Below are 10,595 nucleotides of genomic sequence, written 5' to 3'. Positions count from 1 at the left end.
TTTACGCTAACTTCTGTTCCCATAATTTTTTTTTTTTTTTTTTTTTTTGGGAGAGGTTTTTGCTCTAGGGTGCGTGCGCTCGCCAGAAAAACAGAGAGACATAGAGACAGAAAGCGAGAAATCACCCCCCAGGGGGGATGTTCACGCCACAGTCTCTTCTCCTCCATTCCCCTCTCGGGATCTTGGGCACGCACGCACACGCGCCCGGCGTGAGTTTTAAGCCACTGGGTCTGGGATGCGAACCGTAGTCGACTACTTGGGAGTCCAGCGACATAGCCATTACGCTAACTGCTGGTTCCCATAATTTTATCTTTTTGAAAATAGTCTTTTAGGTAATACATAATTGTGAAAAATCCATACTATATGGCAGCGTTTAAAGGAGAAAGTGCCTCTTCTGAAGGTGAGGGCATTGTTTGCTAGACTGTATGGCATTCAAGTACCTCTTCCTTACTTCTGCCATATGTGTCATCTGTACTATTAATTTATAACAGTTGTCTTAAAAAGTTACTAAAATGTAGTAACTCTTTAGTAATAAGAGTCATCAACTCAAGCAGTGTTATGCTTGGTACTTTTTTCTAGTGCATATTAAATAAATACATAACTAAGTTTTCAAAAGTGCATGCCTTTGACTTTATAAAACATTCGCATAGTGACTAGGGGTACAGGTTCTGAAATCAAGGTTCAAGATTTCATGATCCTGATTCTGCATGTCCTACCTCTGTGATGGTAGACAAATTACTTAAGTCTCTGCTTCAGGTTCCTTATGTGTTAAATGAGGTTAGTATGATAATACATGCTCTGCAGAGCTGTTGTAGAATTAAATGGCAGGTTAGGACCAGCAGATGGCGTAATGGCTATGTCGACTGCGATTTTAGTCCAAGACCTGGTGGGTTAAACTCAAGCCAGGTGCATGTGTGTGCATGTCCAAGATCCCAAGAGGAGAATGGAGAAGGGATTGTGGTGTGGCCATCACCCCTGGGGGGTGATTTCTCGCTTTCTGTCTCTCTGTCTTTCCGGTGAGTGCATGCACCCTATAGGAAAAACCTCTCCAAAAAAAAAAAAAAAAGAATTAAATGGCAGGTGTACATGCAGTCAGCACAACTTTAGTGTGTATACATGTTCAGCTAGTATAAGCTATTATTAAATTTAGTAGTTGGAGCCGCCCTGTGGTATGGTGGTTGAGGTAGTTGGATCCCACATGGCTGGCTGCATGGTTCCTGAACTTGATGGCCTGAGGAACACACTGGGTGCATGTACATACATGCTCATCTCTGAGAGGAGAATGGAGGAGAAGGGATTGCAGTATGGTATTCTCTCAGGGCCACCCTCTCACTCTACCCCTATCCTCAGTGCCCACCCTATGACATATTTTTAAAAGAAAAGAAATTTAGGGACCAGCAGTTAGTGTAATGGCTATGTTGCTGGACTCCCATGTAGTTGACCGTGGTTTGAGTCCCGGACCCGGTGGCTTAAACTCATGCTTGGTGCATGTGTGAGCATGCCCAAGATCCTGAGAGGAGAATAGAGGAGAAGGGTCTTTCTTTCTGTCTCTCTGTTTCTGTCTTCCTGGCGAGTGCACGCACCCTATAGCAAAAACTTCTCCAAAAAGAAAATAAAATAAATTTAATAGTTCATATATTGCTTTTTTTTCAGAGTTAATTCTCATTCAAGCATCTAAAGTGTTTGCATAGTTTCATTTAAGAATGTACCCTAATTTGGGGGACCAGAGGTGGCTTAATGGTTATGCTGCTCGACTCTCACATGACTGACTGTGGTTTGAGTCCTGGACCAGGCGGCTTGAAACTCACACTGGATGGGTGTGCATGTGTGTCCAAAAGGAGAATGGAGGAGAAGGGATTGTGGCATGGCCACTCCGGTGAGTGCATGTGCCATATAACGAAAGAGAAAAAAAAAAAGCACCATAATTTTTAAAACAAAGCCTTTGTTATTTTCTATTTTCTCTTGTCATTGGGGGTAAAAAATAAAAAGGCGGGCTAGCATGTGGTGTGTTGGTTAAGGCTGGATCTCACATGTCCAACCTTGTAGTTTGAGTCCTGGACCCAGTGCCTTGAGAATCACGCCAGGCACATGCATCCTTGTGCCTAAAATCTTGAAAGGGAGAAATACAGAAGTGATTATGGTGTGATCATTTCCTAGAGAGGATGCTTTTTGTCTCTTTATCTCCAGAGAGTGCATGAACCTTCTGGAAGAATTTAGGATAAAAATAAAAAACTAATAACAGGATTGGTTTCTGATATTTACCATCAGATTTCCCTTCCAAAGGATTGTACCAATTTGCCTTTCTGTCAGTGGTTCCTTGGCAAGTTTAGAGCTTGTAATTTAAACCCTTAAGTTTTTTGGGAGAGAGTGATAATGAGTTTTTAAATTATTGCTTGTTTTTATTTCAGTTAACTTTTTTTTTTATTATTATTATTCACCAGTCAGTATGGAACATACTGAGTACTGTTTATTCTTTCTTGTTGAATTTGTATGGTTTCCTAAGAAGTAGGTAAGCATGTACGTTTGTGTGTGTGTGTACTTGGATATGTGATTTATGTGTTGCTAGAACACATAGGATCGTTTTAAGATGGCATTCTGGTCAGGGATCCCAGGAGTATCAGAATTCTGCCCAGTTGATAGCACTAGTTTCAAGTCTCTGGGGTTCCTGAGGGAGAGATTTGTATTAATGTGTTTGTACTGACATGTAGAAAATAAATACATTTTATGCTTTACTAGGACTTGGCACCAAACTCTAGGACAGAAGACTATAATGAGCCTCGTGGGTTCATGTGGAAATGCTGTTTTGGGGGAATCTACTTAAGCTTAAATTGTTTCTTACTGAAACGGGTCGAAAGATGAAACCTCTTCATCTCCTCAGTACTCGAACACGACCAGTTCTCGACCAGTTCTCGCCCAGTGATGTGAGCAGTGCCTGATTTCACTTCAGTCACCTGCCTGGGCTCGTGTAACCAGAAAGAGCCCATTTGCCCTGGCTGACTGCTGATCTGGCTTTGGCCACCAGCCTCAGGTGATAGGTTTGGCCCTGGCTGGTCCTTGGAGAAGAGAAGCAGCAAGGTGTGACTGAACCTTCTCATAGCACTTCAGTCACGGGGAAGAAGCACCAGTGCGCTGACTTTCTAATACTGATTGCCCCGGATGGCACAGAGGCCCAGTCAGTGCCCTCACATCTGTCCTCTTCCTTCCAGGAAGTCAGGGGAAAAGAAGAGCAAGTGAAAGGAGGGCCTTGATTCCTTGCCCCACATAAGTAACATGCTAAAAAAAAAAAAAAAAAAAAAAAAGACATAAAAACTTTCAGCTTTTCTCAGAAGCATTGGTTTTCTCTTGGGCTGTTGCTTGTCCCAAGTCAGCCAGAAAGAGGCGGAGAAAAAACTGGCTTGCTGAGTATTACGCAGAGTCTATAACCTCCCTCACTGCACCAACCTGCAGCCAGTGACTGGTTATTCAAGAGACATCTCTTGCTTAATGGTTCATGACATGATTGCTTTCCTCTTGTCACTTGGTCTCCTTTTAGTTTTCTGTGCTGGCTTATTTCTTTCCCTGGCCATTAAGAGCTGATGCTCTAATAGATCAGCCCTAGGCCTTCCTGTAGATCAGCCTTAGGCCTTCCTGTGAGTCTTCTGTCCCTAAGAATCATATCCATGTCCATGGCTTCACTTATAGATGAATCCAGATTTTTCTCTGTCCCTGACCTCTCCTTTGAGTACACATTTACATATATTCTGGATCTACATATCTAATTACCTACTGGACACTCTACGTGGATGTCTCAAAGTACTTTAAATTTGTCCAGGATTTAATTCATAGTCTTTCTCTGAAAATGCTGTTCTCTATCTCAATGAAAGGCACCACCATCCAAGCAGTAGTACAAGTCAGAAAATGGGCATTGTTGCCACTTTCGTCCCTTCCCTTATCATATACTGCCACCAGGTCCAATTGATTTGTAAAAATCTTTTTAAAAAACTATTCTTGTGAATGATAACAGAAAAATCATTGATTTGTGCATCTTTTTTGCTGTAATGAGAAAGCACAGGTACACCATTGCCAGCACCCCAGAAAACCCTCTTTAAACTTCCATCTGTAGTCTTTCTACTTCTCAAAAGTAACTTCTGTCCCTGGACCAGCAGTTGGCGTAATGGCTATGTCATTGGACTCCCATGTGGCCAACTGCGGTTCGAGTCCCAGACCCGGTGGCTTAAACTCACGCCAGGCGTGTGTGTGTGTGTGTGTGCGCGCGCGCATGCCCAAGATCCTGAGAGGAGAATGGAAGAGAAGGGATTGCGGCGTGGCCATCGCCCCAGGGAGTGATTTCTCGCTTTCTGTCTGTCTGTTTCTGTCTTTCTGGCAAGCGCATGCGCCCTATAGCAAAAACCTCTCCAAACAAAAAAAGTAACTTCTGTTCTTCTGACTTTTATAATAATCACTTTTTTAACTTTTCTAGCCAAGATTACATCCAAACTTGGTAGTTTTATTTTGCCTGCTGTTTGAACTTTATATAAATGGAGCCACTTAATTTATTTCCTTCATTTGGCTGCTTTCACTCAGTATTTTTTGCGATAGTCATCCATGTTCCGTGGGGCTGTATTTTATTCCTTAGTCATTGCCGAATAATATTCTGTTATATGAATATATCATAGCTGATTTATTCATTCTCTTTGATGGACATTTTAAGTTGTCTGCTATTTGCAGCAATTATGAATACTGCTGCTATGAACATTTTTGTGTATATTCAATTTTACTTTAGTTTTGCTATAAGGTGAGTGTTCTCATCGAAGAATGAACAAGAGAGAAAGGGAAAAGTGAGAAATCATTCCTCAAGAGGGTTGGCCATGTCACAATCCCTTCTTCATTCTCCTTTCAGGATTTTGGGCATGCATGCACATGTGCCTGGTGTGTTTTCAAGCCGTTGGGTCCAGGACTCGAACTGTACAGTCTGTCATGTGGGATCCAGCCGCCTTAACCTTCATGCTACCTGCTGGCCCCAGATCTTCAATTTTAGGTGGAGATGCCAGATTTTCCTGAAGTGGCTGCTTGAGTTTAGAGTCTACATTATTTCCTGTGACTTTTGTTTTTTTTGCATTTAGATTAACAGTCTATTTGGAATTTTTTCAGTGGTGTGAGTTAAGGGTCATTTTTTTCCTGTGTGACTATCTGGTCACAGTGATGATGATGATTGTGGCACCTCTTGCTGACAAGACTGTTCCTCCCTGCTCCATAGAGCCGCCTTTATCACAAATCAGGATCTGTCATATAAGGATCTGTTGAGGCTCTTGGTTCCATTCTTCTCTTTGTCTTCATGCCAGTGTCCCATTGTCTTTGGTACTTGGTTTCAGCAGTTCTTAGTGTAGGCCAGGGATCATGTGGGGTTCCTGAGATACTTTCAGGGGGCTTGCCATATTTAAAAGTAAACTTAGTTTTCATAGAAAAACTAAGATATTATTTACTTTACTTTTATTCTCTAATAGAGTTTCATAGTAACAATGGGATATTTATTTGCCTTACTCTTCTTCTGTAATACTGTTTTCCAGAACTCCAAGGCATGCGATACTGCAAAAGATTGTACGTGGAAGCACACATAGAAGCACACTGCAAATAGAGCTGTCTCCTTTCAGCCAGACATGAATAAAATTTACAAAATATAAAGTAGTATCATGCTTTTCACTAAATGTTTCTTTTTTTTTTTTTTTAAGAGGTTTTTGCTATAGGGTGTGTGCGCTCTCCAGACAGAGAGAGAGAGAGACAGAAAGCGAGAAATCACCCCCCACAGGGGATGGCCACGCCACAATCCCTTCTCCATTTTCCTCTTGAGATCTTGAGCACACATGCACACACGCCCGGCGTGAGTTTTAAGCCACCGGGTCCGGGACGCGATCCACATTCGACTACATGGGAGTCCAGTGACATAGCCATTACGCTAACTGCTGGTCCCATAAATATTTCTTGTTTTAGAAAATAGCTGTTTTTCATTTTTAAAAAGTGTTACCAGTGTTGGCATATAATGGAGTTCTTAATTTAAAAAAATATTGTTAGAGGGTGTGTGTGCTCCCTGGAGAGAGAGAAAGGGGGAGAAGTGAGAAAGCATCCCCATGGGGAGTGGAGTGGTCATGCCAGAATCCCTTCTCATTTCTGCTTTTGGGGTTTTGGGCATGCACATACATGCTCAATGTGTTTCTCTTTTTTCTTTTCTCCTTCCTTCCTTCCTTCCTTCCTTCCTTCCTTCCTTCCTTCCTTTCTTTCTTTCTTTCTTTCTCTCCCTCTCTCTCTTTCTCCCTTTCAGTAGGTTTTTGCTATAGGGCGTGTGCACTCATTGGAGAAACAGAGACAGAAATTGAGAAATCACCCCCCCAAGGGGGATAACCACACTGCAGTCCCTTCTCCTCCATATACCTTTTGGGATTTTGGACATGCACGCATATACGCTTGGTGTGAATTTTAAGCCACCAGGTCCAGTACTTGAACCACAGTCGATAATGTGGAGTCCAGTGGTGTAACCATTATCATATCTGCTGGTTCTCCCAATGTGTTTTTTAAGCTGCCACGTCTGAGACTCATCTGCATGGTCAGCCATGTGGTATCCAGCCACCTTAACCATCAGGCTGCCTGCCGGCTCATTCTTAATATTTTCAATAAATGAGTAAATATTTAAGATTTTCTATTTTAATATCTAATGCGATAAATATTGGGTTGTCTGAAAAGTCATGACATATTTTTCATAGGAAAATACACACGACTTTTCTGATGACCCAGTAGAATAAATATCACTCTCATAACTGATGCTGTTTAGAGAATTGGGAATTTATGGGAATGCAAGGCCAAACATTTTGAGCATCACTCTTTTCGTTTTGTAAATTTTTAGTATCTAGTGGATCATAAGTCTTGGTTACATTTGGCTCTTTGTGTTTCTATACAGATTTTAGAGTGAACTTGTGAGGTTCAGCAAGAATACCTGTTAGAGTTTAGTTGGAATTGCATTGAATAATGGGATAATTCAAATCTTAATACCATTGAGTCTTCTAATTTATGAACATTATCTCTCTCTGTGTTTGATCTTTAATTTTGTTCTCAGTATTATTATGTAGTTTTCTTTATTTTTTTCTTCAAGGGAGATTTTCACTATAGGGTATGTATGCTGGCCGGAGAGACCAAGAGACAGAAAGCAAGAAGTGCCCCCTAGGGGGCATGGCCATGCTGCAATCCCTTCTCCATTCTCTTCTAAATAGATTGTCATTGAAACAGTTTAGAGTACTGAAGTGGCTTCGTGTATGTTATGTGTGGTAAAGATGCAAGCAGTGAATTCTTCAATGGTGTATTGGGACAACTGAGTGGCTATTTGCTATCTCCCTTTTTAAAAATCCTCTGTTGGGAACCAGCAGTTAGCGTAATGGCTATGTTGTTGGACTCCCACGTAGTTGACCATGGTTCACATCCCGGACCCGGTGGCTTAAAACTCACGCCAGGCGCGTGTGCATGCGTGCCCAAGATCCCAAGAGGAGAATGGAGGAGGAGAAGGGATTGCGGCATGACCATCCCTCCTGGGGGGTGATTTCTCGCTTTCTGTCTCTCTGTCTCACTGTCTGTCAGGCGAGCGCACGCGCCCTATAGCGAAAAACTTCTCAAAAAAAAAAAAATCCTCTGTTGAGATATAGTTCACAGATGCTAAAATGTACACATTTTCAGGGACCAACTAAATAGAGTTTTATTTATGTGTGTACAAAAATAGTCACCACTCAGATTAGATCAGAGACTCTCCAGCACCCCGTAGTTCTCCCCTATGTGCCTCTAAGTCAGTACCCCCTCTTCCAGAGATAACCACTTTTCTGACATATATCCGTAGTTTTACCCGTTTCTGATCTAAACACTGAATTGCATAGTTGGTCCTCTTTTGTGTCTATCTTCTGTTGCTTAGCATTATACCTATGAGGTTCATTTATATTGCTTGTTCATTTTTATTGTGTTAATTGGTGCATTTTATCTATTCTACTGGTGATCGTTATTTTGGTTGGTTGTATTTTTTTGGCTACTAAGAGCATTCTTGTACATGTGCGGTGGATGTAAGTACTCACTTTCTGTTGGAATTGAGTGGAACTGTTGGGTCATAGGGTATGTGTACATTTATTAATAGATATCGCCGTTTTTCAGAGTGATTTTATATGTTGTCTATACTCTTGTGACTTAGAAAAATTGTGGTACAGTATATATGCTAAAGTTAGTATTTTAAACAGTTTTAAATGTACAGTTCAATCATGTCAAGTATAGTCACACTGTTGCACACTCTCCAGAACTTTTTCATGTCTATTAAGCAGTTGCTTCCATATCCCCCTCCCTGGTAACCACCTTTCTACTTCCTGTCCTATGAATTTGTCTATTCTCTAGATACCTCATATAAGTGGGATCATACAGTATTTATCTTTTTGTGACTAATTTGTTTAACTCAGCACAGTATCCTTGAGGGTCATCAGTGCAGTTTTGTGACTTTTGGGTTTTGTACTTTGTTCCTTTATTGCCATTTTTAAAAAGAACATTATATTAAGAAGACATGACTTGGGACCAGCAGTTAGCGTAATGGCTATGTCGCTGAACTCCCATGTAGCCGACGATGGTTCAAGTCCTGGACCCGGTGGCTTAAACTCACACCAGGCGCATGTGCGTGCGTGCCCAAGATCCTGAGAGGAGAATGGAGGAGAAGGGATTTCAGCGTGGCCATCCCCCCTGGGGGGTGATTTCTTGCTTTCTGTCTCTCTGTCTCTCTGTCTTTCTGGCAAGCGCACGTGCCCTATAGGAAAAAACCTCTACCAAAAAAAAAAAAAGAGAGAGAGAGAGACATGACTTTATCATCTAGAGCTAGTTAATTACATGGTAAAAAAAAAAAAGGTGATCGCTGGCGTGTATTATTCAGCTCAACCAATATTAAATACTAGTTTTGGCAGCAAAACAACTTTATGCTGAAGTGCCATTTGAAGCCTGATTTCACGTGTTTCTCTCTAGGTGCCAACCAAAATGTAGGCTCATCCGGTCCCCAACCTTATGACTGTGTCACATAGTTTTTCCCTCTGACCTTACTACTCAACTTTGGTCCTCTCCTCAGAATCTGCCTCTTAACCCTGGGCACAGTCTGGTTCTCTGCCACGGGCGTTGCTTCCCCTTGGCAGGTCTCTCCTGCACCTCTGATGTTTTACACTCTGTTAGCGTTCAGTGTTGCTTCGAGATCATTATATCAGAGCCTTCTGCAGTAATGTCATTTCCATGAATTGAAACTCAGTGTTTTCAGTAGGATTTTTGGCTGAATGTTGGAACAGAGGAACAAATTGAAATGCCTGAAGTTTATGGGAGGACTGTCTAGAGCAGAACTGGGCAGGCAGGCTCTAGTGGAAGATATGTGACTTGTTTTTGAAATCACTATCAGTTTGAGATTCTGGTGTATAAAAAAATAAAAACAACTGGAGCTGTGAGCTAAAAATGAGGACTTAGAAAATAGCTTTTCATTATATACTCTGTGTTAACACCTGTTTGAAAATATGGAAAAGTATAAAGAAGAAAGTACAAACAGTTCAGATTTAATTGAATTCTGTTTTGTTTTGTCTGATTATGTATTTTTTTTTACTCTGTCATTTGATTTTTAATTTATCTTAAGTCTTATGATGACTTAATTGACAAATCTATGCTGGTGGTATATCTCCTGTACTTTAATCCTTCTAATTAATTGGCAAAAGCACCATTACCAATCACACATATATAGTAGTTCTTCAGTTTCTATGTGATTTTCAATTTGTCTCACAATTCTGAGCTATAACTTAGTCTGACTTAGATAATAGACTTCAAAGGGAGAAGATAATAGATCATAGATTCTTAGATGATAGAATTCAAAGGTAAAATTCAACTTGCTTCTAAATCTTGTCACATTGACTTTCAGAAGTATCTTGACCTTGTAAACCATTTATAAAATATGTGAAGTGTTATATATTCTTTGATAGTATACGCAAACCACACTAAAATAAAATGTCTTTCAATAAATAAAAGACAGTGTTTTGGATACATGGAATTCTGACTGGCATAGTTATGACCAAATATATAAAACAGACATCACTACCTTATCTTCAGCCCTTGCCTTTGATGGGTTAATGAACACAGATTAAAACACAAGTGAGTCTGCTTGGTTTTGAGAAGTGAAGGGATTTCTCCAGCATTTATATATTCATATAACCAGTTATATATAAGCCTAGGTTAAAAACAACAACAACAACAATCTCCAGTAGGTTTTGAAATGGCGTTCACCATTTTTGTAGAAAGATGGAGCATTACTAAGGAATTATATCTTTAGAAAGGGCAAACAGTGATAGCACTTACTGAACTGAAATTACTATTAAAATTTTTAAAAGATCCAACAATATTCACTTAAGTACAAGCTAGTATTACTTAAATCAGGACTGTCTAACAAAAATACCTCGTCAGCCATTCATGATCTGAGTTCTGGTGTAGGAGATGAATTAAAATATGGTACATGTAAAAATGGTGAAACATTTCTGTTCTGTCATGAATAAGGCAGTGACCACTTATTACTCATTAGTAGCTTTTTTGAG

The sequence above is a fragment of the Tupaia chinensis genome, unplaced genomic scaffold, assembly GCF_000334495.1.
Source record: "Tupaia chinensis unplaced genomic scaffold, TupChi_1.0 Scaffold000231_1, whole genome shotgun sequence".
NCBI lineage: Eukaryota > Metazoa > Chordata > Mammalia > Scandentia > Tupaiidae > Tupaia > Tupaia belangeri.
This window is presented reverse-complemented; position numbering follows the sequence as displayed.